This window comes from Phyllobates terribilis, unplaced genomic scaffold (assembly GCF_046119375.1).
Source record: "Phyllobates terribilis strain yellow unplaced genomic scaffold, ASM4611937v1 Scaffold_13__5_contigs__length_258822181, whole genome shotgun sequence".
Classification (NCBI taxonomy): domain Eukaryota; kingdom Metazoa; phylum Chordata; class Amphibia; order Anura; family Dendrobatidae; genus Phyllobates; species Phyllobates terribilis.
In genome coordinates, this window is record NW_027362773.1 from 183,975,043 (window position 1) to 183,979,570 (window position 4,528).

Sequence of the window (4,528 nt, forward strand, 5' to 3'; positions counted from 1 at the left end):
GTGTCTGCTAGTAAGCGGATTATCCCGGCTGTTAAGCAAGCTGCACCACCTGTAGTTTAGACACTTAATTTTTTCAAAGGAAATGCTTCGGGACCATGGGATACTTAGTGAAGAGCATCAGGAGGCACCCCAAGGCATAGGGGCTGGGACTGGCAGTAGGATGCCTTGCGGTGGACAGCCGAGCTCGATCCTTATAAAAGCTTTTTAACTGCAGCAGCTTTAGTGGACGCTACTGGAGCTGGAATTACCGCGGCTGCTGGCATGAGACTTGCCCTCCAATAGATCCTTGTAAATGGATTTAAAGTGTATTCATTCAAATTAGAGAGACAATTTAAATTAAAAAGCTTAGAGCTGCCTCCACCACAGGGGGGCTCGCTCGACCCACCAGCGGACAGGCACCAGTATTGGGAGAGGGGGGCTGGCTGTCAGGGTTCACCGCGGCTCTGGCACAAACCCGGCGACACGGAGGTAGCACGGGCAGGAGCGGACTGGCCGTGTCGGCTTCTCACTTTTTGGATTTTAGAAGGGCATGACATGCCTATATCTGTGTCTCCCCCTCCTTTTACTCCTCCACCTCTTTTATTTTCGCATGACTATATGTACTTGTCACTTTTCCATGTGTTAGTTATGTCTTCTGAGCAGTTTGTCAGCTTTTGGACACCTTTGAATGTGTTTTCTATGTGTTTCTATGTGTTTTTGTTTGCCTGCCATTGGTTTTAACAGTGTTCGAAGGTGTTCGACGAACAGTTCGACGAACACACGGGTGGTCGACGAACCGAACCGAACTCGAACACTACGGGGGTGGCTTAACACTAATGTGTAAATAGTGGAAATGTGAGAAATTCACTCTTAATCCAGTGATCTGAGTTCTAATCTCAGTGGAACCTGGGAATTCATGCATTATGATGAAAACTGGTTCTAAAGCTGTCCTGCAAATGTATATCTAACACACATTGATAAATTAATATCTCCTCCCTTTTTATTCCACAAGTGTGCTTAAAGTTCCATGATATCACAACAAGGACAGTTTTAAAATGTTGATGAAATCTGGCTAATAATTAGCGTGCTGGATCTATCAGCTGGAAAAAGGGTAAGAAAAAAAGAAATTGCAAAACTTCTGCTCATCCAGAAGTCACTAAAGATTTTTCATGGTGTGCTAAAAGGTTCCATCGGAAAGATAATTCAAGTAGAGTTGGTGCAAATCAAAGTTCATATCCCAGTCCATCAGCCACGGCAGTGGTCTGTGTTCGCTGGAAAAAAAGAGGATTTGCACCACATACCTGATGGCACCCTCTGAGCTTTGTTTGATTGGTGGTGTGATGCACAAGTGACATCTCACCGGGCTGACTAATCAAAAGAAGATTTACAGATGCTGTTAAGCTAGCTCTACAAATACAATCCATAGATTACAGACCATTTCTCTGGGGGATAGACTTGGGAATGTGGAAATTGATCTACTCAGATAATTAGTCAAAATGTTACATGAAGTTAAACGTAGTTGGTAGGATTTGAACCTATGCAGGAATACCCCAATGGATTTCTAGTCCATCGCCTTAACCACTCAGCCACAGTTTCATTCTTAAGATTTTCATACCTTTTCTTATAGCACCATGATCAATATCAGTGATTATCCTTCTGGAAGACATTTCAGAAAATGGAAGATTTAAATTGGAAACAAAATTCCAGGCCTCACTGAAATGTAAAAATCTGATTTAAAGGTATTATCAATTGGAACCTTTTACAGTTCAAGGTTTATTAAAATTCATAAGGCGGATTTAGAGTGACTTTGTTCCAAACACGTCCTGAAAAAGGCTTTGAAAATGCTCAATAGTTTGAACAGATTCATTTCCATGCAAAAAGACTTGCTGTTCGTATGATCAGGTATTGAGCGTCTTTTAACCTCATTAAGTTTCCCAAAACGCCAAGCGGTTAACAGAAGTGAGCATATCATTTTTCAGGTATATTTTGCTTGCTTTATACTTGCTATACAAGTCAATGAGTAGGTTAGAAAGACCCCTGGAAGGTTCCTGAGTGACGTTCACAGCATTTTGCGAGCAAAAAAGAAATTTAAACAAACTCATTTGATGCCCAAAACAGTACTTAGAAAAACATCACCAAACTATGTTTACAAAAATGCTGGAAAACACTAAAAAGGGTGATTCCGGAAAAGAATCGCTGTCGTTTCTTGAGGCCGTTTCGGCTTGAAATCCTGGTCAGTTTCAACCACCTGGAAAAAGTGTCATGCGAACATTGGCACAAGTCATAGAATACGATTGCTTGGTGTGACATAGATGATATGAGTTTTGCTTCATGAAGTCAAGTTTAACTTTTGAGTTAAACTTTAACTTTTGAGTTAAACTTTCTTGATAGATAGATCTTTTTGCCATGTGGATTTTAACTTTCTCTTCTTATGTTAAACCATGTGCATTGTCAAATTGAGTGTGAGCAGAAAAGATAAAACCGCTATGCACAAAGCATTTCTCAGGTTCTACTGAGATTTGAACTCAGATTGCTCGATTCAGAGTCCAGATTGCTAACCATTACACCATGGAACCATGGAACCACATGCCCAATGAAGATGGCTGGATTTTCTTTTGAAAACAGTAAAAGAGCATTTGTAAATAGTGGAAATGTGAGAAATTCACTCTTAATCCAGTGATCTGAGTTCTAATCTCAGTGGAACCTGGGAATTCATGCATTATGATGAAAACTGGTTCTAAAGCTGTCCCGCAAATGTATATCTAACACACATTGGTAAATTAATATCTCCTCCATTTTTATTCCACAAGTGTGCTTAAAGTTCCATGATATCACAACAAGGACAGTTTTAAAATGTTGATGAAATCTGGCTAATAATTAGCGTGCTGGATCTATCAGCTGGAAAAAGGGTAAGAAAAAAAGAAATTGCAAAACTTCTGCTCATCCAGAAGTCACTAAAGATTTTTCATGGTGTGCTAAAAGGTTCCATCGGAAAGATAATTCAAGTAGAGTTGGTGCAAATCAAAGTTCATATCCCAGTCCATCAGCCCGGGCAGTGGTCTGTGTTCGCTGGAAAAAAGGAGGATTTGCACCACATACCTGATGGCACCCTCTGAGCTTTGTTTGATTGGTGGTGTGATGCACAAGTGACATCTCACCCGGCTGACTAATCAAAAGAAGATCTACAGATGCTGTTAAGCTGGTTCTACAAATACAATACATAGATTACAGACCATTTCTGTGGGGGATAGACTTGGGAATGTGCAAATTGATCTACTCAGATAATTCGTCAAAATGTTACATGAAGTTAAACATAATTGGCAGGATTTGAACCTACGCGGGAAGACCCCAATGGATTTCTAGTCCATTGCCTTAACCACTCGGCCACAACTACTCAGACACTATTCCATTCTTAAGAGTTTCACACCTTTTCTTATAGCACCATGATCAATATCAGTGATTATCCTTCTGGAAGACATTTCAGAAAATGGAAGATTTCAATTGGAAACAAAATTCCAGGCCTCACTGAAATGTAAAAATCTGATTTAAAGGTATCATCAATTGGAACCTTTTACAGTTCAAGGTTTATTAAAATTCATAAGGCGGATTTAGAGTGACTTTGTTCCAAACACCTCCTGAAAAAGGCTTTGAAAATGCTCAATAGTTTGAACAGATTCATTTCCATGCAAAAAGACTTGCTGTTCATATGATCAGGTATTGAGCGTCTTTTAACCTCATTAAGTTTCCCAAAACGCCAAGCGGTTAACAGAAGTGAGCATATCATTTTTCAGGTATATTTTGCTTGCTTTATACTTGCTATACAAGTCAATGAGTAGGTTAGAAAGACCCCTGGAAGGTTCCTGAGTGACGTTCACAGCATTTTGCGAGCAAAAAAGAAACTTAAACAAACTCATTTGATGCCCAAAACAATACTTAGAAAAACATCGCCAAACTATGTTTACAAAAATGCTGGAAAACACTAAAAAGGGTGATGCAGGAAAAAAATCGCTGTCGTTTCTTGAGGCCGTTTCGGCTTGAAATCCTGGTCAGTTTCAACCACCTGGAAAAAGTGTCATGCGAACATTGGCACAAGTCATAGAGTACAATTGCTTGGTATGACATAGATGATATGAGTTTTGCTTCATGAAGTCAAGTTTAACTTTTGCGTTAAACTTTCTTGATAGATTGATCTTTCTGCCATGTGGATTTTAACTTTCTCTTCTTATGTTAAATCATGTGCATTGGCAAATTGAGTGTGAGCAGAAAAGATAAAACCGCTGTGCACAAAGAATTTCTCAGGTTCCACCGAGATTTGAACTCAGATCACTGGATTCAGAGTTCAGAGTCCTAACCCTTACACCATTGAACCATGTGACCAATGAAGCTGGCTGGATTTTCTTTTGAAAATGGTAAAAGAGCATGTGTACATTGTGGAAATGTGAGAAATTCACTCTGAATCCAGTGATCTGAGTTCTAATCTCAGTGGAACCTGGGAAATTCATGCATTATGATTAGTGTTGAGCCACCTCTGTACTGTTCGAGTTCGGTT

General features: G+C 39.8%; 1 non-coding gene across 1 annotated transcript; it reads right to left on the reverse strand.

The window, feature by feature from the left end:
- Positions 1 to 3,291: 3,291 nt before the first annotated feature.
- On the reverse strand, positions 3,292 to 3,373 carry TRNAS-AGA (transfer RNA serine (anticodon AGA)). The gene has a single exon. It is a non-coding gene; the product is annotated as a tRNA-Ser (tRNA).
- Positions 3,374 to 4,528: the final 1,155 nt, after the last annotated feature.